The following is a 24,244-nucleotide window of genomic DNA, read 5'->3' on the forward strand; positions in this document are numbered from 1 at the left end:
AACTCTATTATTCTTCAGTAACTCACCACATCATGGGGAAGAAAAGAAAGGTGAAAGTGGCTCATTTAGCTTGCCATAGTTGAAAGGGAAAGTAGCTTTAAGCTACATTTATGTTTCCATGAACTTCATAGTTTCTTGAGCCAGTTGAGCCCACAGAAAATTTTTTAAAAGCCTTCTGGCCTCTCAGATTTATGTCAGTCTACAGTGTTATCTCATTGGCTGTTGTGGTATTTGGAGATTGGTTGAGCACAATGAATTTTGCTGATGCTACTTCCTTCTTCAGAGAAATCAGAAAGGAGTGAGTCAGTGCATAGGTAGAAAAGTAGAAACTGCTAGCACCAAGATTCTAGCCCTATATATGCCATGAGGTTATGTGTTTTCTCTGGTTACTGCCTCATTTTCAAATACAGAATTTTGTGTCTGCAGTGGGTATGTGCAGACATTACATTTAGATTGGTCTAGCTAGGGTTATGTCTGTCTCAGTGCTGATCTGTGTGGATGTTCAAGGGGCAGAAATGATGTGCCCAATCTAACTTAGGAGACTTGAGTAACTGAACTACCTTGGATTGGGAATGTGTTCACTGGATCCAGTAAGTGTCTGCATACATTTGGAGAATATATGCAGAAAGCCCAGCAACTCTCCCTGACCCCATGCTGTGCTCTTCCCTCCCCACCCTGACCAGGCTATTTTTAGACCCTTGACCCCACCATCTCTACATTGACAACTTGCCCACCACAGACCCACCAGCCCCTCCAGGCCTACCAAACACCTCCATAGACCTGCTAACCCCCCTGATCCCACCTGCCTCTCCCCACACCCCAGAGTTCCCTACACAAGTTTCCCAGCAAGACTTTCAGCACAAGAGAACATCTGCACACACTGCTCCCAGTCCATGATCATGCAGCTTAAAGTAAACTGTGTGATCACCAGGGATCCTGGTTTACTTTGCTAAAAGAAAATCCCTGAATTTTGGATATAACCGCCCCCCCCCAAAATCTATATGTGACAACAAAAATTGTGCCCAAAGACTGCATTACCTGAAAATTTCACAGCAGCATTAGCTGTGATTTTCATGAAGCAAAAGAAGTCATACTTAATACTTTAAATACTTAAGTAGTATGTATATGATTTACACAGAAGCTCCTGAACAGCATGATTAACATCATTTTGTGACTTAAATTTAAGCAAAGATGCTATTATGACAACTGTTTGGCATTTCATGACCACCACAACAAAAGGCAGTTTTTTTACACAGACACATGCTGTCTGGAAAAGGACTCATGCTCAGGCCAGAAAACACCTAGATTAATTCAAGTCCTTAGTGAGATGATTTTTAAAAAGCAAGCTTTATTACAATTATTAGACATCAGACCTTGTTTGATGACATTCTGTGCTAAACATTCCTTGATAAATAATGATGATGCCTTATTCTGATTTGACTATTAAGATACTGTGTGTTTATTAGCATTTTATTAGCATTTAAACATTTTCTATTACATTTCTTGGTTCCAAATTAATTTTGATGTAATTCCATGGGTTTCAATAGTAAGAGCATGAAACAGAACACTCTCCTGTCTTTTATGAAATCATCTCAACAGCTAAGAGAAAAAACCTTGAAAATGTGCTGTTTTGTCCTGTTGAGATTGCAAACAACATTATTGGCATAATATAATTTGAATTCATAGTTATCTTAACACAGCAAATTAATTTAGAGTTAATTATACTTGAAATCCATTTAATATCCTGTAATAAAAGTTATACTTCTAATGGACAGGCTCAGTCCATTAAAACAGTAACTTTTTATTGGTATTACGAGACCAATTTAAAGTAAAATTAACTTGTGGATGTAGCAAAGATTTAATTCCAGTAGTTTGATATCTCAGACATACTATATACTTGAAAAACGGCACCTCTATTGGTCTGGAGCATCCCTTTCGTACTGGATCTCATAGCCTTTACTGGAAAGGGAAATCTTCATTACTCCCCACATTAGCTTTTATCTCTACCATCTCTGGGCTGTACTACAAAAATGGATTATTTATTTTTAAGATTGCACAGTGTCCAGTCATAAAGGCTTTCTATAGAGGAAGAAAATGAACTTCTTGAAATATTAGCAATGCATAAATCCAATAGTTCTGTATAACCATGGTTTCTCCATGGCCATATTACTGCCAGTAAACAAATTATAAAATTTACAAAAAACTTACCTAATTTTGTATTTAGGTCAAAATTTATCCTACAAAATATAACCCTCTTCTCCCTAAGAGTAGTGGGAATTTTTGCCATGTACTTCAATTAGTGGAAGCTTAACCAGCAGAATATTTTGCAATAAGTACTTAGATATTATCTTATCTTTTAGAGCCTGTTGAAAAAAGTTTTGTGAACCATTTTCAGGATTGTTTTTCTAGTTTCTTTTCTAGTTTTTTCTTCTCCCCCTCTTCTCTCCTCTTCTCTTTCTCACCTCCCTCTCCCCACAAAATATCAATGAAGAATTAAAAAAGTAGGACGCAGCGAAAAGAAAGAAAGGAAAGATGTGTTTGTTCAGCATTCATATTCATGTTTATTTGTCAAAACAAACCAAAAAAAATAAAAATAGAAAAAATATTAAATATATTTTTATCATTAAAAGGTTTTGAATAAAACATTGGCTAACTGTTCTCTATGTCTTTTATACACTTTGGAGTATAGCCTGTATTTTCCAATATATTTATATGGCATACTATGATCCTTGCTACAAAATTACATACTACAAAAACATAATGAAAGGGTTTAGGTTGCAGAATTAACCTCTCAAAAGACAGGTAATATGAAAATCAGGGTTATCTATCCTCCCACAAATTAGGCCCCTCAGGGACTTCATTATGATGGCCCATCCAAAAAATTTAGACCTTCACTATGATGGTCTTGGTCAACAGTGCATCAAAAAATCTGTTGGAGCCAGGATCACAACTCTTATGTCTTAGATTCCCATTCTATGTCTTAAGTACAAGAGAATCTAATTTCATATTCATCTTGCAATCGTCTGCCTCATTCATTCTGCCACTTTTCTCATCTTGAATGTAACTGTCTCTAGGGTTATCAGCTTACTCTAGTCTGTAAGGAGGTAGGTACATTTCTACCCTTAGGCTTCACTGGAGTTAGGAGCCTAAGCCCATTCCTTCAAAAAACAAAGAGAGGTTAGTCCTTACATTCAAAATACAGTCAGGGCAGAAAGAGATGGTGGGTGATGGTGATGCTTTCAACAAGTACAATTAACGATATTTACAACCTTTCTTCAATATCGTGTAATATCGTTTTTTCAATAAAAAAAGTAACCCAATATTCACATTTTTCTGTGGAAATAAAACATCACTACTATATAAATATATGTATAGGGGTGTTCCACTTGGATCATAGAAATATGGATTTTGGGTTACTTTTTTTAATCCAAAAATTGGAGATTTTTTTTTTATCTAAGAAAACCAGGATCCCTGCTTACCAAACTGATTGTCAACAGACTCCAGTAATATATTTAAATACCTTCTGGTAGCAACACAGAACACTGCACATTAGGAATGGAAGGATTACCAGTGTATGACTCCTGGGTCCTGCAGAGGCTAAGAGGACACAGGATGGCTCCTTTGGGCTACTCTTCCATATGGAGCAACCAGTGAAGGCTATTTTTGACTGTCACAGGGCACTAAGGTGCCTGCTCCTAGAAGATCAGAAACTGCCCAGGGAGAGAGCCCAAAAAGAAAGACAGAAGCCCAGGTACAGGTTACCAAGGCAACAGGCTAGAGAGGAAATTAGCCTGCACCTACACCTGGTCAGCTGACCAGAAGGGGCAGGGCCTTGGTTCCATATAAACCCCCGGCTGGAGTTAGGGAATGCAATTCCCTGCTAGCAGCCAGAGGGGAAGGAGCCTCCAGGGAGGAAGTGCCCAGTGACGTGGCAACTGTCTGATATGCTGCACCTAGGACTAAGTGGTCTCCATGAGCTCCACAGGTACCCTTGCCTCCTAGACACTTGGTGCTAGGGACAAAATCTGATTCTTCTAAAGGGGCATAGCACACCCTGATCTTTGGTATTATGCTATAGCCCAGGGGTTATGTTTTGTTTGCTGTTGTATAACACCAGTGGTTTGAATGAGGCTATTTGGGGAAAGAAGGAGGAGGCCTCACTGGGGGCCCACAGCCAGTGCCAGAGAGGGTGTGGTATTTGGGATGCCCAGATCCTGGTGCTAGAGAGGGCATGGCATTTGGGGAGCACAGAACCCGGCGCTAGAGAGGGCATGACACTAAGGCTGCAGAAACAGAGGCAGGACTGTAGAGAGCCCAGTGCTGAGGGGCATAGAGACAGGGCCATGGAGAGCCCAGTGAAAGCAAGGGGCTGAGTTGTAGCAAGTCCCAGGAGAGACAATGACAATACTATCTGCGAGGCTTGGGGCATTGTAAAGGAACGGTTTGGAGCCCAGCATATAAGTCTGGGGACCCACGGGGTCCAGGGAAGTCCATCAGGACCATGTCCGACCGAAGGTGAAGACAGCCTCCCTATATTACATTTACATCAAGATGTGGCAGGCAAGAAAAGAGGGTGCCCATCAGGCCAAATTGGCAAAGTTGAGGGGCCTTAGGAGATCATGGCCATCCTTAAGGATCCCATCCTGTGACATTAACACAGCAGAATTCCTAATAAAATTCGGCATGTGCTGGAATACTGACACAGCCGTTTTTGATTTTAAGCTTCATACAAGTACCTGTCAAGGCAGAATCAGGTTACTTGGGTTTTTTTGTTTAAAAATGCAATGATATGAAAGCCTTAAGTAAAGGATGAGGATCAAAGAAGTAATCTACAATCTACAATCATAGCTGATTGCTGTATTCTGTTTATATTGTTTATCTGTTTTTTTTCTTAGTTGGCATTCTGAACTTTCATTGCTTTTGCAGGATTTTATTTCAGATTTCCATATTCCCTTGCAATGTTAATAGCATGTACTTGCCCATATCTATGCTGGAATCAACCTTTTCATCTGTTTGGATAGAACCATATCCTGTGTGAAAATAATAACCACTGATTCTTTACAGAGTTAAATTCAGAACATTTTTGAATACTTGTTATTTGTAAGCCTGTCATTATCTGATGTATTTGTATAATGTTCATTTTGTATGGTTTATTGTTGATGCTATATAATAAAGCACTCTAATAACTGAGCAAGGATGATTTAAAATCAATAATTATATGCTGTATCTACAAGATGTCATATTTTTTCTTTAAATAAAAATAACTTCAATAGTACTTATTTTATACCCTTCACTAGGCAAGTTCACCTTCACTATGCATTCTGAAGTGGGTCATCGTCAGGACCACATATTCTTTTAAATAGCTAGTGATAAGTAAGGCCTGTGAGATCCTAAGATTTTTCCATGGACATTCATGATAGTACTCAATTTGGATTGGGCAAAAATGGCTGGCCTGATCTAACAAAGGATGCTGACAGATGTGGGGGAGAAAAACAAACAAACATGCTTTTACCAGAAGAAGCAACACACTAGTTTAACTCAGCTATGTAGCATCCATATAGATCAGATGGTTCAGCAGGACTTTTTTTGGTACTTTAATCTGAAGCTCATTCAATCAGCTATTAGACAAAAAGCATCATAAAAAAACAATGCTGAAGCACCTGATCTGTAAAGATGTTGGGAGAGCCAGGTCCAACTAACATGATGCCTCTTCTCGACATGTATTGGCTTTAGCATAGGGGCAAGAGGGGTTTAAAGTAAAGCACTGTTTTTGATGGAGGGTGATATCTATAAGTAGCCTTAATTCACGTGAAAAGTGCAGTAAGTTAGATCGGGAATTGGGTTGAGTGATCTAGTGAACATGTATACCCATTCAGAGTACATCCCTGAGATTGGGTAAGCCCAGGCATTCACCCTGGCTTTGGGGGCTGTAATTTTTCCTACCTTCCCCTGCCCAGATTGGACTATTTTTAGCCCCCTGACCTTCCCCATCCCTAGATGGACTGCCCCCTCTGTGGGCCAATCAACCCCTATTCCAAATCTGTTAGATTCTGCAACCCTGACAACCCCCTCTCCCTCCCCCAGCCCCGCCAACCCCTGCTCTGTAGACCCACTAGCCTCTCCAATCCTATTAAACTGCCCCCAGTGCTGGTGTTCAGATGTTTGCTGTTGCCAGGAGCACAATCTTAGTAAGTTAGGGACAGTTTGGGACAGTGGAATTGAGGGGCTAGTGAGTCTACAGGAGGTTGATGGGTCCTGGGAAAGAAGTCTGGTGGGATCAGAGAGCCTGGATCCTGCCCCAGACCCCATCAAACCCCCATGGAGCCCTTCCCCCCAGTATCCCACCAACTCCTTCCTGGACCCAAACAACCCTCTCAAGGACCCAATATGCTCCCAATCCTGCTACACTCCCAGAGCCAACCAACACCCCACCCACCCACAGACTATGATCCCACCAACTCCTCTTTGTGGACCCATTAGTCCCCCCCAGTCCCAACTGTGCCCCCTACTTACTTAGATCTGGCTCCGTAAGACAGGCATCCAATCTACAATCATGTGGCTTCAAGTAAGTTGTATGATTGTAGATCAGATCCTGGGAACATCTGTACTGTTCTGCAAAGAAGAGGATCCAAGTGAGTAATCACTGAGTTAGATAGAGTGGCCATTTTTTACCCAATCTAATCTTCTGAACTTCTAATTGTAATATCTATATGTAGGATAGGAGAGAATTTATAGGTAACATATATTTGATCCTGGAGATAATTCTGCTAATGACTACACCTAACTTTTAAAACTACAATTTTTCCACCTATATATAATCACCAGGAATCCTGGTTTTCTCTCATAAAAACAAAACAAAACACAACACTATACATATAGATAGTGATGTTTCATTTTAATCACTGAAAAATGTGGATTTTGGGTTACTTTTGTAATCTGAAAACTAGGAGCTTTTTTTTTTTATCAGAGAAAACTAGGATCTTTGATTATTACATCTATTTATAACTGGTTGCATTAAAACACGTTGTTTTAATGTGCTGTATAGGGCAAATATAATGATTTACCAACTTCTAGTCTTCATAATAAAGATTATCAATCAAAATGATCATTATTGTTTCCTTTCATTTTTGATTTCCTACTTGCTAAATCATGAGGGAAATCTTCATATGTACATACTGTGGTAGATTTTCAAGAGCTGTCTACTGAATCATGTAATTTAAAATAAAACAGCACAATATCTTGGTTTGATTTACTTTACAAAATCTAATCCTTCCTGTTTTACAACTAGAAATTCCCCAATGTGCTAATATTGATGAAAATATTCTCTTTGAATTACTAAAAATGATATATAATAACTTTCTGGTATCATAATATCAAATAAATCTTCCTAGTCAGTTTGATAAATATAACAAACAACACAATAGACAAATCTGTATATTTCTCCAGGGTCCAATCTACAGCCCACTAAAAGCTATGGTAGCCACTTTACTGGAGCAGATCCATAGGGTTCATCCACACGTGCAGGTACATGCACTTGCAGCAGCTCAAACAGGATCAGCACAAATCTGAGCTGGGGATTTTTGCCTCAGCGCATGTGCCTGGACATACACTTTGGTGTAGGGCAATTTGTGCCACTTGGGGTAAAATAACCCTGCCCAACTCCTCCCCTATCTACAGCCAGGGGAGCTAGAGCCTGGGGCTAGCACCTGTGCTAGCCCCAGCAATATAGAAACCTTCCCTGTGCTGGCTTCAGCAGCAGCCATAGCCTGGAGTGGCCCCTGCCCCCTCCAGCAGTCTGGCGGTGTGAAACAGAACCAGCCTCCTTGGACTTGCAACCCTGCCCAACCTAGATGGGGCTGCCCCTCTCTGCCATTTGGGCAGCTATCACTCAGATGTGCTCCATGTGGTAGCCTGCTTTGAACTGTCCAAGTGTGTCCTCTTGGCCCCAAAATGGCCAAGTGGTAAGTCACCTCATCTGCCCTCCAGTTCAGTCCCCAGTGCTGGCCTTGGACAGGCTCCTCTGCATGGGTCTCACAACTTATCTCACCAGCAGAGATCCTGGCATTCCCTGTTTAAAAACTGCAAATTCCTTGCTAAGAAACTCAAAGCCTCTCCTCAAGATATACAAAATATTTCTCTATTAAAATGAGCTATCACAAAAGGGGATGTAGCTCAGTGGTAGAGCATATGCTTTGCATGTATGAGGGCTTGGGTTCAATCCCTAGCATCTCCACCTTTTTTTTTTTAAAGTACATCAGGGTGAACACCAAGATCTAAGAGAGCAACTCTTCAGAAAGCCACCCCTTGGAAGAATAGCTCCAATGGGTACAACCTAGGAGAGAAAAAATGCAGTCTTCTTTTGGGGCTCAGGAGTTTGCCTACTGAATAACTAACAGGAAGGTTGTGAGTTCAGTGTTAAGAGGGGAGACACTCAGTCAAGAAGTGTGGCTGAAGATGACATGAGAAATTCTAGGATAAGTAAAATGATTAGGGGGCTGGGGCACATGACTTATCCAGGGCACTGAGGCGAGCACATGTATGTGCTTGGCTTCCCCCTGACTCACTGAGTAGAGCAGGGAGACTGGCAAGTGAGGAGCCAGCAGCAGCACTCAGGTAAACCAGGCCAATGGAGTAAGCTGGGAAGGGCAAGGAGGAGCCAGGACAGCTGTAGGGAATCGGGAAAAGATTTTTCTCCCCTCCCATGCCTATTTAGCTGCTCCGGGTGGGAGCCGTGTAAACAGGCCCCACAAACAGGCATGCTCTTCAGGTGTGTGCCAGAGTTTGCATGGGAATTCATGCAGGGAGAGAACAGGAGGGGCCTGAAACTCCACTCATCAGAGTTGGCGGCTTTGGACCAAGTCTTTAAGTGAGTGCATGCAAGGGAGTCTTTAATTGGGGAGGTGACTCAGAGCATAGACCCTGCCCCAATGCTGCCTCCCACCTGGGGCTCCACTGAGGCCTCCACTCAGATGGAGCCATTGGGTGGGTTGGTGGAACCTGGGTCATGTTCCGGCAGGAGTTGCCTGTTGGGTCCTTGAGGGCCCACGAGGTAGTGGGAGGGCTGGGAGTCCCCTCATCTGTCCCACATATGCCTGGATTGTGGCCCTAGAGGGGCAGGTGAGGAACTCCAGGCAGAGGTGAGCAGGCTGTGTGGGATCAGGGTGACTAAGGAAGAGATTGATGGGTACTTCCATTCTCTGCAGGACCACACACCTGGAGGGGACGCATCATAGAAGGAAATTGATGTGGACAGATGGCAGACAGTCACCTCGAGGGCTAGACATTGCACTGCCAGGGCAACTGGAGAACAGATATAAGGCCCTGGTGTCACTGGCAGAGAGTGCAGCAGTGGAGGCCACACCCACAGCCACCATCAAGCAAGCTGAAAAAAACCAGGCATCTGGAGAAGACGACGGATCTCTGTGGTGGGTAACTCCCTCCTGAGAGGAATGGAGGGAGCCATCTGCCACCCAGATCCCACAGTAAGGGAGGTATGCTGCCTGCCCAGAGCCTGGATTCGAGATATCACAACGAGGATTCCAGACCTGATTAGGCCCTCCGACTACTATCCCATGGTTGTCATCCATGTAGGAATGAATGACAGCCCAGAGTAGTCCAGGCAGGGTCATGAGTAACTACATGGTGCTGGGAGCCAGGGAGAGGTTTGGGGGCACAGGCGGTCTTCTCATCCATCCTCCCAGTCAGCGGTCATGGACAGCATCACAGCAACTCCGTCAGAGAGGTGAACTCGCAGCTTCAGAGCTGATGCCATTGTGTGGGGTTTGGATTCCTTGACCACAACCTGTACTTCCAGGATAAGGCCTTGTTTGGACAAGATGGACTACATCTCTCTCCAAGAGGTAAGAGTCTGTTCTCTTACAGGTTGGCTGATCTCATACTCAAGGCTTTAAACTAGGTTTGTCAGGGGACAGGGATGGTGAGGCCAGGAATGCTGAACCATGAGCCAGGTACTGGAACAGTCCAAGTAAGTACCAATAGCCCCATTAAACATCAGAATGGAGAAGTAGTAAGGGCACCTAGTGGGGGGCTTAGATGTCTCTATACTAATGCAAGGAGCATGGGGAACAAGCAAGAGGAACTTGCATTCAAGCTTACATATAAAGAATTTAACCTGGTTGGGCTAACAAAAACCTGGTGGGACCCTACCCACAACTGAGCAGTGGGCATTGAGGGCTACAATCTGTACAGACAGGACAGAGTGGGGAAAAAAGGTGGGGGGCATTGCTTTCTGTGTTAAGGAGAAACATACATCTTCTGTAGTTAAGTTGGGCTTAGAAGAAGGGCAAACTAAGGTACTACGGTTCATATTACAGCGGGGTCGGGGACAAAGGGACTTGGTAGTGAGAGTCTATTACAGACCCCCACACCAGGGGAACAAGTTAGACCTAGAATTCTCAAGACAGGTCTCAGAGGCAGTGCACACAAAGAACCTGGTTGTCATGGGTGACCAAAACTTCCCAAACATCTGCCTGGAGGAATAGGTGGCCAGATCTGCCTATACATATAAGTTTCTAACCTGCTTACAGGATCTTCACCTAATACAGGATGTAAATGTTCCCACTAGGGGAAATGCCTTACTAGACTTCGTGCTGGCCACTGGGGACAACTTGGTGGGGGATCTGCAGGTAGAAGGTAACCTAGGGGATAGTGACCATCTATTGATAGAGTTCACTATCTGGTGAAAGGTGGGGAAGATCCTGCCTGAACTAGTAGGGCTGAAGTGCTAGACTTCAGGAAGGCCAACTTCAACAAGCTTAGGAGAATAGTTAGGGAGGGACTGACAGGCAAAGGCAACAGAGAGATGGGAGTCCAGGAAGGGTGAGCATTTCTCAAGGGACTAATTCTGCAGGTACAGACAGCGATCAACCCAGTACACATAAAGGGGGGCAAAAGAGCAAAGAAATCTTCTTGGTTGAGCAGGGAAATCCAGGAGATCCTGGAGGGGAAAAGAGAGTCCTACAGGCTGTGGAGGCAGGGGACAGCCACCAAGGAGAAATATACCTGCTTGGCTCAAGCTTGCAGAGAAACAGTGAGGAGAACTAAAGTGGAAATGGAGCTTAGGCTAGTAGCAAAAGTTAACAAAAAGTCATGCTTTAAATAAATAGGAAGCAAAAAGAAAGTACAGGGTAACATAGGTCCCCTTCAAGATGGACTAAGGCAACTGGTAACAGATAGGATGGCCAAAGTGGAGCTCCTAAATGATTTCTTTGCATCTGTGTTCCTGGACATGAGTACAAGTCTGCATCCCAATGGGACTTTAGGTAAGCGTGAGATAGATACCAACCCACCAACTGTTAGCACTAACCTAGCACCTGGAGGGATTGGATGTTTTGAAGTCAACAGGCCCTGATGATCTCCATCCAAGGGTACTTAGGGAATTAGCTGGAGTCATAATGGATCCACTGGTGCAACTGTGTGAGCACTCATGGCACTCAGGACATGTCCCAGAGGATTGGAAAAGGGCCCTGTTTTCAAGAAGGGGAGGAAGGAGGAAACAGGTAACTATAGGCTGGTTAGCCTCACCCCTATCCTGGGCAAGATTGTTGAGTAAATTGTTAAGGATGACATTTGTGGGGGACTAGCAGGTAAAATAATGCTAAGGGACAACCAGCATGGGTTCATAGCAGGTAGATCCTGCCTGAATAACTTGGTTTCTTTTTTACAACCAGGTCACAAAATGCTTGGATGAAGGAATAGAGGTAAATGTTATTTACTTAGATTTTAAAAAGACATTTGACACAGTGTCACATCCAATTCTTATAAATAAAAATGAAACAATTGCAATATAGATTACTACACAGCGCAGTAGGTGAAAAATTGGCTTATGGTATGCACCCAGCGAGTGGTGGTGGATGGGTTGGTTTCTACCTGGAGAAATGTGGGCAGGGAGGCTCCCAAGGCTCTGTCCTGGGACCAGTAATGTTCAATATCTTCATTAGTGACTTGGATGAGAGAATAGAAAGCACCCTATCCACATTTGCAGATGACACTAAACTATGGGGGGAGGTAAACAAACTAGAGGGCAGGGAGTGAATCCAGGCAGATTTGGATAGGCTGGGGAAGTGGGCTGAACAAAGTAGGATGCAGTTTAACAAAGGTAAGTGCTATGCATTGCACCTAGGGGGGAAGAATCATCAACCCTCCTATAACCTGGGAGGTACCATTCTAAGTGGTACAACTGCAGAAAGAGATTTTGGAGTTGAAGTTGACTCCAAAATGAACACGAGTCACCAAGGTGATGAAGTAATAAGTAAAGCTAACCTCACTCTTCCTTGCACAAGTAGGTGCATCACAAACAGGTCTAGGGAGGTGATACTTCCTCTCTATGTGGCATTGGTCAGGCCACAGCTGGAGTACTGCATTCAGTTTTGGGCGCTACACTTCAGGAGGGAGGTAGATAACCTGGAAAGGCCTACAGAAAAAACCCTACAAGGACCAATTGCGGGACCTGAATCTCTTCAGCCTCTGCAAGAAAAGACTGAGAGGTGATCTTGAGGCCATCTACAAACTCACCGGGGAGGAAAGCAGGAAATAGGGGATACGATGCTTCAATGTTTAGCAGGGCCACCATCGGGGTTACTAGAAACAATGGCCACAAACTAGAGGAGAGCAAATTTTAATTGGACATCAGGAAAAAACTCTTTACAGTGAGGGTTGCCAAAATATGAAATACGCTTCCAGGGGAAGTGGCGCTGTTCCCTTCCTTGGAGGTATTTAAGAGGAGATTGGACAAACACCTGGCTGGGGTCATCTGACCCCAGCACTCTTTCTGGCCCAGGGCAGGGGGTAGGACTTGATTTAATAGGTCCCTTCCAACCCTAAAATCTATTAAATCTATGACATCTATATATAGAGATATCAGTTGGTGAATGTTTTATTGATATATTTAGTTTAAAGCAGTCTGGAAGTCTACCACTGCTTCTATCATCTAATAAAATCAAATCTAAATATCTATTACAGTTTGGCATTTACTTTTGGCTTTTTTGTTATAGAAAAATCAGAGCTGACCCTACCCCTTTCATTCACCAGGATGTACAGTGCTGAGCAGCACTGAGATGCAAAAAAATGTTCCCCATGCTACCTGGATATTCGGTATCAAAAAAAAAACCCCGCACAAAAAAGCGGGACAGGGCATGGTCCAGGAAGGACTGTGCCCTGAGGCAACCAAAGTCTTGGAACCTCCAAAGAGACACTCTGGTAGCTGGCCAGAGTGTCTCTATGGCTGCTTTTTGCCCTGGTGCTATAGCATATGTAGGGCAAGGAGTGGTACAGGCTGCAGGGGCCAGGACTCGGGGTATGGGGGACTGGAGCTGGGACCGTTGGGGGTGCAGGACTGGAGTGGAGGGGGACCATAGGCAACTGGTAGGGGGTGCACGGGGGTGCACATGCCCCGCCCCCGATGGGACCGGTGCCCCCCTGACAGCTGACACCAATGCTGTTGGCAGGGCTGGTGCCCCCCCCCGCCCCGACTGGTGCCACCCAGATATATCAGATATTTGTCTGATATCAATAAAAGATATCAGACAAATAAAAGATATCACCTCTGCCATGAGTCCTGAAACAAGAGAAGCATTTGGTATGCAGCTAGGTCCAGCAAGGTTGTGCATATTTAGTAAACACAGTTATTTATTTAAGTTTGTATTTATTTATTAGGATCCACCTTCATCTGGGTTTTTCTTATTATTACTTATTGTTTATAAGTAGCTAAGAGGTACTATTTATGACACTATATTATTCCTTCCACTTAATATTTTAATGGCAATTGGTTACACCCAGACAACCATAACAAGCTAAAAGTTACTTGAAAAATATTCTGCATTTTTACCAAATAGGTCAATCAAAATAAAAAATAAACTATTTTTCAAGAATAAACAGAAACAAGGGAAGACCATTCTCTTGTACTGAGCTTAATGTACATTCAATCTCTTGAGATATGCAAAAAATGCCCATTTCTATGAACCAATTGACCATTCAGAGGGCAGGTACTTTCAGTCAGAATTGGCATGTTACAGAAGAGAAAGAGGTAGACCTTCAATCAGTATAAATTGTCATTGTGCACTGAAGTCAATGAAGTAATGACACATTACACTTTCTGAAGATTGGTCCCAAATTCTTCAGAGCGTTTCCCTTTCAATCCCTCTGCTGTTCTGCCTGGGTCCACATGCAGCCAGCTGCTCTCCATCTGTCCACTAAATTTAGGTAATCAATGAAAAAGATGGCGAGATGGTGCTCTTTAAGTTTGATAGCAGAAGGGAGAAAACCCGCTATGCATTACATTTATAACTGACAGTTTGATAATTATGAGAAAAAATATTCAAATGGGAATTCTAATAACTAGACTAAAGGGATTAGCATGTTCACAATACATGTTAGAAATAACTATTTAGTAATTATGAAGATCCTTGCACTTTGAATGGCTATGTTTAAGACACAGAAAGGCAGTTCAAATGGCAGATGAATATGAAAAAACCCAAATGTGTATCACAGTTGAAATACTCAGAACAATAAGAGTGCAAAGGCTGGCATAACAAAGGAGTGCTTGCAGATGCAAACCAATAACTACAATATATCCCTGCACTCTGATTTGCTAAGAGCATCCAAATCAGTATACAGTGCAAGCACATTTATTTGAATGTTAGTTAAAGAAAATCAATAGTGAACAATAGCTTAGTTGTGTCACCCAAAGGCAATTGAAATGCAATGGACACTACACCTTTCCTTTTCCACATATCTACGAACAGATATTTTAAAAGATTTTGTTTTTCAAGAAATCTTTTACAAAACGCATCTGGTCTTTGAGGTTAAATTCCCAACAGAAAAGCAAAAGCTTTGCATCAGAACACAACGATAGTTCCTATCCAACTCTGTGATTACTTGTGGAAATTTTAGCTTTAGTAAAGCCATATTTCCCTTGTAGTCAAGCAGAGTGAAGTTCCAAGGGAACCTGTGTGTCATCCTGTGCTTTTTGATCTGATCAAACTGAATCTTTCATGCTTGCTGAATAAACAGGTGGTGTTCTGTAAAATTGTCTATTCCTAGGATTTTCCAGGGCTGTTTCTATGAGTTATGTTTTCAATAATTCAGTTAACCAATAACTGATGGGGCAAACACATGTCTCTCTAAACTGAAGTTATTTTTGCAAGCTTAGATATTTTTAGCAGCCATCAATTGTTAGCTTTTAAAGAGTTAGATGTTTTACTTAAACTTATCTTAGGTCAAAATTCTCATGTTGTACTTCAACATCTTGCTGGGATGGGAGAAAAGATGCACAGAAACTCAGCACTGCTTAACTGACCAGGTCTTAGGGGGTGAAACACCACTATTCTATTCTATTCTATTCTATTCTATATGGACTATCTATAGATTACAAAAGTAGTCCAAATTACACATTTTTCCATGATTAAAATTAGTAACCACTTTATATATATATAAAATATATATATATAACCCAAATATAAATATATATTTATTTTTATATATATATAAAGTGGTTACTAATTTTAATCATGGAAAAATGTGTAATTTGGGTTACTTTTTCTAATCTGAAAATTGAGAATTTTTTTTGCATTAAAGAAAACCAGGATTCCTGCTCATGAGATATTAGATGTTAAAACTTTTCTAGGTGATGACCAGGAATCCTGGTTTTCTCTAATAAAAACAAATCCCAAATAAATCTAGATCCCTGCTGCTGCTGATCATTTGGGTCAGAAAGAGGTAAAAACAGTACCTGAAAATCTAGATTGTTTTACCTATGGTCATCCTGCCCTCAGTAGATTTGGAGACTGCAACTTGAAAGTAGTATTTCTCTAAGGCTAAAAATACACAGTGCCAAATGAAGCTGATCAGCTATGCTGGGGTATATCTCAGCACAGCTGATATGCTTCACTGAGTGAAATGCACGTGTCTCTGGGACAATAGGTATTAGGCAATGTATTCTTTTGGGACTTGAGGGGCCCAGTCCTGCACACCACAGAATCAGGCCCCTGAAATCCTGGGAATGTCTGTCTAGCTTTGTCCCTTACTGATGTGTGCCCTAGAGAGCCTATGTAGAAATTTCCAGGGTGTGCAGAATCAGGCCCTTCAAACTCCTGAGTAGCTGGCCAGGGAAACTATATCGTGTAGGTGATATCAAGCTGCTGGCGCTCATGCACCGTAAAGTAAACAGATTCTGGGATAGTAGGTCTACTACTAATAGCAATGCAAAATCTGGGCATTTGTGACATGACAAGGGATATGGACATCTGTTTGCTTGGCCATTGGGCTACTGTAATGATTCCCATAAAACTCTCTTTTATGGGAGCATGAAGATGAGAAAAGGCAATGTCTGTTCCTACTCTAAGTCTTCAGGGATGCTGCTTGGGCTAACAGTTATGTTTTAAATAAACAGTTGGAGCCAGTTTGAGGCTCCTACTACAGACAGGCAATGTCTACAAGAGATGCTGACTACACAGCAGCCCATACATTGCATGGCAAAAACCATGTTGCAATGCTACTGAGCAGTAGCATTAAGCTACTGTGCAGTAGAAACACAAAAAAGGAATTCACCAGCACTACTGAGCAGGAACTCAGGTTACTGCACATTTATTTTGTACTTGTTTATACTAAATAAGTACTAAATAAGGTGCCATAATGGTTATGCAGTAGCATCTCATGTAGACATGACCACAAAGGAATACCCATATGCCTACTATTAATTCCTCTGTGGGAGAGGAGGGGGAAGTAGAATTAACTTAGGTCACTTCACATTTCTGGTTCCTGTACTCACTACTTCAGTGTAGAATAAGATCTCTGTCAGCTCTCAACTTAGAGACTGCAAAAATCTCAACAAAACTGTTAATTTTAAAAGACTGAGATGCCTAAATATTTTCTCATCCAGTCGTAGGAATCTCTTGCATAGTAAGTCAACATTACTGGAAAGGGCCAACTTCTTAGGCAGAGATTCTCAACAGGGGAAAAACTGCCGGGGTGTTGTGATGCCAACACCACTGCCACCACTGCTGTCACAAGATGCAATTACCCTGTGCACCTCTATCTTCAGTTGGCATGTTAGAGCCAAAGTGAGAAGCAGCTGCAGCAGAAAGGCATGCCTACCTACCTAATGTAATGCAGGCAGGCACTCCTTCCTGCTGCAGCTGCTTCTCACTTTGCCTCCAGTGTGTCTCCTGAAAACAGAGGCATGCAGGACAACGCCATCTGCCCTGCATGCTTTGTTTCTGGGAGACACCATGAAAGTCAGATTGGGAAGGGCTGTGGCAAGGGGACTTCGTCCTGGCACAGACACTTCCCAGTCTTGCTCTACAGGAGATACGCAGCACAGTTCCACTTAGCTGTGACGGCAGTAACAGTGCAGTGAATATAGGATAATTATAGTGATCTACTCAATTACTAATTAATTACTAATTACTAATTAATACTCATTAATAATATAGCATTAATGTTTATATTATGATGGGTATTACATATTTGAATTAACATTTTAAATGGGTTGCCACTAAATTTTGAAAAGTTTTGGAGAGATGCCTTAAGTCTAAAAAGGTTGGGATTCCCAGTTCTAATGAATAATAATAATAATAACAAATTCTCAGTAATGCTAAAATACAAGGACCATTAGCTCATATATTCTGTATCACAGATTATAATATTTCATACACTTATCCCTGTTATTAATCAAATAATTTATGTTCGACTAAGGCATATTTATAAAGATACTATCAACTTTTGATTCAAAGACAGTAAGACCTGTAAAACCACCACTTTCCTTGACAAGTTTATTGCAGTGGTTAAATACCCTCACAGCTAAAATTTTAAAAGCTTGCGTGAATTCAATTTGAAGCCCTTGTTTCTTGTTATGCCTTTCTTTACTAGGTTACAGTAACCAATATTTGTCCCCTCTGAAGATAATTATACAATAAACAAATCACCTTTCTTAATTGTCAATAAGCTAAACAGATTGGATTCAAAGTCACAATATGGCAGATTTTTTAGTCCTTGAATAATTTTTGTCTCCTCTCCTCATCTTCTCCAATTTTGCAATACTGTTTTTAAAATATTTAACATCAGAATTGCACACAGTAGTTTAGTAGTGGTCTAAACAATATTATATAGAGAGGAAAAATACATTTTATTATTCCTATATTATTACTGTTTTTCTTCATCTAAACATTTGTTAACCCATTTTGCCCCACCATAATACTAGAATCTTATTTCCAGTTGTCTGTGAAGCATCTTGGGAGCCTTTCCACCATCACAGGTGATTTCTAAATTGAGATCAAAGTAGATAACAGATATCTGTCTGAATCTGTTGTATTACTCTTCTACAGATCGAAATTAGTTTATCATCATTATTAATAATAGTAATGATAATGTGGTCTTTGATTTTACAAGGCTTCCCTGTTACCTGTTATTCAGAACGGAGTTGCAGATGGATGTTACAATACCCATTTCACAGAAACAGCCAAACAAAGACTACATTCAGCTTCAGGAAAGCAATGGACAAACTTAAAGTACATTAAAGTTGCTGCATAAGAAAAAACCTAAACTTTAAAGTTAATCCCATGCTAAAAATCTGTTATGAATAAAAGTAAGACTAAAGCTATGGAGAGAAGAACAAGCTACTGCAAGGCTACGAAAAGCAGAGATTTACCACACGTTAGCGGTTCTTTGCTAATAGCCCATGTATACTCTTACCTGTAATAGATGAAAGTTAAGTTGTAGGAGCTTAGCACTTTTTTGCTGAGATTATTCAGAGTGCTATACAGAATGAATAATGTTTTATAATTATAATATAATTAAGAGGCAGAAATATTGACTGCAAACAATTCAATAGCCATAGCTACTGAAGGTATAAAAAGATTATATTGACTGTAAGTCATTATAAAAACATGTAAAAATAAGTAGTTAATAAATATGTTGTGTTTTAATTGCTTCCCAGAGTGGTCGTGCTCTCACCTTCCCTGGAAATCTTCCAGAGGAGACTGGACAGGCACCTCGCTGGGGTCTTATGACCCTTCCTACCCAGTGCTCCTTCCTGCCCATGGCAGGGGGTCAGACTAGATGATCTGTCTGGGTCCCTTCTGACTCATTGATTCTATGATTCTAATTATTTTTATTCTAAGCATGATACAACCAAGATCTACCAGTACTTTCTATCATTACTACAATGTATTATTTACATGTACAAGTCAAATTCTATGTAAAATTCCTGCTCAGGAAGACTATTTTGCAGCCTGGAACACTACATAGCATGATTTCATAGATTTCATAGACATTAGGGCTGGAAGGGACCTCGGGAGATCATCGAGTCCAGCCCCCTGCCCAAGGGGCAGGAAGTCAGCTGGGGTCATAGGATCCCAGCAAGATAAGCATCCAATTTACTCTTGAAGGTGTTCAATGTAGGTGCTTGAACCACCTCCGCTGGCAGACTGTTCTAGACCTTGGAGGCTCAGACAATAAAGAAATTCTTCCTTATGTCCAGCCTGAAACGGTCTTGCAGGAGTTTGTGACCGCTCGACCTCGACATCCCTAGGGGCACTCTGGTGAACAAACGTTCCCCCAGATCCTGGTGGTCACCCCTGATAAACTTATAGGTGGCCATTAGATCACCCCTGAGCCTGCGCTTTTCCAGGCTAAAGAGTCCCATGGCTCTCAGCCTGTCATCATAAGATCTATTTTCCTGACCTCTGATCATGCGCGTGGCTCTCCTCTGGACTCTCTCAAGCTTCTCCACATCCTTTTTGAATTCTGGAGCCCAAAACTGGACGCAGTACTCCAGCTGCGGTCTCACCAAGGCCGAGTACAAGGGGAGAATGACGTCCTGGGATTTGCTCGAGAAGCATCTATGGATGCAAGCCAGCGTTTTGGTCACTTTACTAGCTGCAGCATCGCACTGGAGGCTTATGTTCATCTTGTGGTCAATGATGACCCCCAAGTCTCTTTTTTCTGTAGAGCTATCCAACGTAGCACTGCTGAGCCTATAAGGGTGCTGCAGGTTTTTCCTCCCAAGGTGGAGAACCTTGCATTTTTCAGTGTTAAACACCATCAGGTTCTTGTCCGCCCATTTGCTGAGCTTGTCCAGATCAGCCTGGATCACCCGCCTATCTTCTGGCATGGATGCTTTGCCCCAAAGTTTGGTATCATCAGCGAACTTGGCCAGTCCACTCCTGACTCCAATGTCCACATCATTAATGAAGATGTTGAACAGGATGGGTCCCAGGACAGAGCCTTGAGGGACCCCACTGGTCACAGGGCAACATGATGACTGACTGCCATCAATTACAACCCTCTGGGTCCGACCACGGAGCCAGTTTCCCAGCCAGCAGATCGTGGTGGAGCCAAGGCCACAACTGGGCAGTTTGGCCAAGACGTGATCATGGAATACCAGATGAAAGGCTTTTTTGAAGTCAAGATATATGACATCAATCTCTTCTCCCTTGTCCAGGTAATAGGTCACCTGGTCATAGAAGGAAATGAGATTGGTCAAACAAGACCTACCCGCAACAAACCCATGCTGGCTATCCCTTAGAATGTTAGCCTGGGCCAGTCCTCAAGGATGGCCTCCTTAATAAACTTTTCTAAGATCTTCCCCAAGATAGAAGTCAGGCTAATGGGTCTGTAGTTAGCTGGATCCACTCTCCTCCCTTTCTTGAAGATCGGCACCACATTGGCCTTCTTCCAGTCTTCGGGCACTACACCAGAGCGCCAGGAGTTTTCAAAGATCCGTGCCAGGGGCTGGGCTATGACGCTCACCAGCTCCTTGAGTACCCTGGGGTGCAGATTGTCAGGGCCGTCTGACTTGAAGGTATCCAGCTTCTCAAGGTGTTCCTTCACAAGGTCAGCATTTATGGAGGGTAGGGGATCCCCATCACCCAGATTTCCCTGTCCCATAGCAGGCATGGGCGTCCCATGGGATTGATGAAAGACTGACGCAAAATACCTATTTAATAGGTTGGCTTTTTCCTGGGGGTCAGTTGTCAGTTGCCCCATCTGGTTTAGCAGGGGTCCAACGTTGCCCTTGCTTTTCCTCCGGCTCCCCACATATCTGAAAAAGGACTTTTTGTTGTCCTTGATGCTTTAAGCTCAGTTGCAGCCTTGGCTTTCCTGGTTTGGTCCCTGCAGGACCGGACCAGTGCAGAATAATCCTCCTTGGAGGTGAATCCTGTCCTCCATCCTTTGTACGCTTTCCTTTTTAGCCGTAGGAGGTCCGCTAGGTCCCTGGAGAGCCAGGAGGGCTGCTGTGCCTTCTTGCTGCCTTTCCTCCATGTTGGAATAGATTTAGCTTGTGCATTGAGGATCGCTTCCTTGAGAAGCAACCACTCTTCTTGAACTACCATCTCTCTGGGGTCAAGGTCTCTAAGGGCCTGACTGACAAGCCTCTTGAGCTTGTCAGAGTTGGCTTTTCTGAAGTCAAAGACTTCTGTGTTGCTGACTGACTTGTCAGCTTTATTGTGGATGGTGAAGGTGATCAGCCTGTGGTCGCTGTCACCCAGCTTCCCATCGATCACTAGGTCGCCTATTAGGTCATCCCCCATAGCCAGTTCCAGGTCAAGCAGCGCTTTGCCTCTCGTTGGCCCATAGACTTCTTGAGTCAGGTAGAGGTCATCCACGCATGAGAGAAAGTTTTGCGACCGCTCGGATTTTGCTGAGTGATCTTCCCTTGAGATGTCCAGGTAATTGAAGTCACCCATGACAACCAAGGTCCTGGAGCAAGTGGCCTCAGTCAGTTCCCAAGCAAACTCCTGGTCAAGCTCAGGACTTTGAGTGGGAGGTCTGTAGTAGACTCCCACCGTTGTGTGTCCTGTGCCATTTTTCCCACGAATTTTTAGCCAGAGGGTCTCTAGCTGTCCATGCTGGTCGCCAACATCAGCTTGCAGGGACAGGTAGCTTTCCTTCACATAGAGAGCTACACCCCCGCCCCTTTTGTCAACACTATCCCTCCTGTACAGGGTATAACCCTCTATACCCGTGGTCCAGTCATGGGTGGAGTCCCACCAGGTCTCCATTATCCCAATGATGTCATAATTCTTTGCACTGAGCAGGAGGACAAGCTCCTCCTGCTTGTTACCCAGGCTCCTGGCATTAGTGTACAGGCAGGCAAGTGTGCCCTTGGGGGCTCTTGCCTTGCCCACAGATTGTGCCAGGGCTGGGGCAGGGGTGGGCTCCCTTAAGTGCCTTGGTCTGCTGGCTTTGCAAGGGTCGCTCAGCGGGCCAGCAGTGGCAGTATTCCCCCCATCTGCCAGCGGGCTTAGTTTAAAGCCCGGTGGAGCAGGTCAGCCAGCCTGGCTGAGAAGAGTGTCCTCCCCAGGGGAGAGAGGTGGAGGCCATCTCTTCCCAGCAGCTCGCTGCCTCTCTCGCCAAAGAGCAGGCTGTGGTCATGGAAGCCAAAGCCTTCCTGATGACACCAGCTCCACAGTCTTTGGTTCACTGCGTGGATCCTCCTCTCCCTCCTCAGCCCATAGCCCAAAACTGGGAGGATCGATGAAAACACCACCTGAGCTCCCAGACCCCTAAGCCCTGCTCCCAACTCCCTGTAGCACCTCATGACCTGGCGGGGGGTGCTCCGAGCCATGTCATTGGTGCCGATGTGAATAAGGAGCATGGGGTAGTGGTCTGTGGGCCAGAGGAGCTGCTGGATCCTCTCCGCAATGTCTCGGATGCGGGCCCCCGGGAAGCAGCAGACTTCCCGGGCTAAGGGGTCGGGGCGGCAGATTGCCCCCTCGGTCCCCCGCAGGATGGAGTCTCCCACAACAAACACCTTTCGCTTTGACTTGGGAAGAGCAGGGCCAGTAGCTGTGGTTGAGCCTGGGTTGCCTGCAGGAGCAATGATAATACCATTGAAGCTCTCAGAAGAATAAATAACATAACATTACATTTGAAAATCTCAGAATGGCAACCTTTTTCTCCAAAGCTCAGTTTGAACATAAATTAACCAAATAATTTCCCTTGAAATTATTCTGATTGAACTGAGGGCTGATCTTGACAGGTTCTGAGCGCTGTGATCATGATCCAGCAAAATGCTTAAGTATGTGCTAAATTCTAAATACAGAAGTATTGCCATTGATATGAATGGAACTATGTGTATGCTTAAAGTTAAGTGTACTCTTAAGTGTTTTGTTGATTCAGAGGCAAAGTTGCCCAGTACCACAGTCTGTGACAGTAAGAAGCTGTCACAGACTGTGGAGTTTTACTGCAATAGTTCTGTTTTAAATAAGTTTGTGTTGTGTTGTAAGGGTTTCAGTTTACCTCATTATGCCATTCCCACAGAACAGAGGATTAAGTCCAAGAGCTGCCTGGTACAGAACAAGAGTAGAGAAATCTTCAGCATCAATAGGCCTTGAATAACCATGTCAACACTTCAGATAAGCTTGGTCCTTGGCCTATTCAAGGGTTTCTCCAGAGTGTCAAAGGGAGGAGACTAAGATAACCATGAGAATGAGCAGGGAAGCCAAGGAAAGAAGATGGGGACCTGAGACAAAAGGAGACTTGAAAGACAGGCTAGGACTTCCACCTTGGGACTTGAGAACAGGCAGACTGGAGAGGGGACAATTCAGTAACCTGGGGGTTCTCAGTGGTGTGTAGGCTGCAATGAGGACAGCAGAACTCCTTAACCATTTGGAAAAGCCATGGCTGGGTGTCCTTTGCTCCAATAAATGTATCTATTGAAGCAGAACTGTCTGTTTCGCTTTTTAAAATTTCAGACTACACTTGTTCTCTCCAGCAAGAGATACAATTCTTTTCTCAAGCTGAACTAGAGCTAACTCCTTGAGGCAGGACCAAGGAACAACTATGGGAGAGTCAAGGACTGAAAGGCGAGGGTCTCAGGGTATGAAGCTACCCCAAAGGGCTCCCCATTCCCACCAACTCCCTAGCATTAGAAGCCAGGCCTGGGCTGGCTTCAGGAGGCACTCTTAGGGCATTATTACACTGTAATTATGAGTGGCTTCTGGAGCTCTTAACACCTGGCTTCTTCATAAATTAACACCTGAAGCTAGTTTTAAGCACTCATTATGTGGCTCAAAATTATACCACTCTAAGACAGGATTTTCTCTGATCTGTGTTACCAAGCTCACGTTATAATAAAGCATAGCTACTCCAGGCTACACTTTAGTCTAATCACCCCACTTGCACACACCCCCTGGCTGACCCCCTGCTCCACCTGCCCTCCCCAGCACCTAGATCCCCAATCAGTGCCCCCTGCCCAACCTCCCTGCTTACTTGTGGCTGCCCA

At 43.4% G+C, this 24,244-nt stretch overlaps 1 protein-coding gene and 1 non-coding gene across 2 annotated transcripts in view; one reads left to right on the forward strand and one right to left on the reverse strand.

Annotated features, from left to right (window-relative positions):
- The window catches only part of GPC5 (glypican 5), a 1,214,889-nt gene that overhangs the window by 660,468 nt on the left and 530,177 nt on the right, over positions 1-24,244 (reverse strand). The window lies entirely within an intron of this gene.
- TRNAA-UGC (transfer RNA alanine (anticodon UGC)) lies at positions 8,162-8,233 on the forward strand. Its single transcript has one exon. It is a non-coding gene; the product is annotated as a tRNA-Ala (tRNA).

The sequence above is a fragment of the Crocodylus siamensis genome, chromosome 1 (assembly GCF_052110815.1).
Source record: "Crocodylus siamensis isolate JL-2025a chromosome 1, ASM5211081v1, whole genome shotgun sequence".
NCBI classification, from domain to species: Eukaryota; Metazoa; Chordata; order Crocodylia; family Crocodylidae; genus Crocodylus; species Crocodylus siamensis.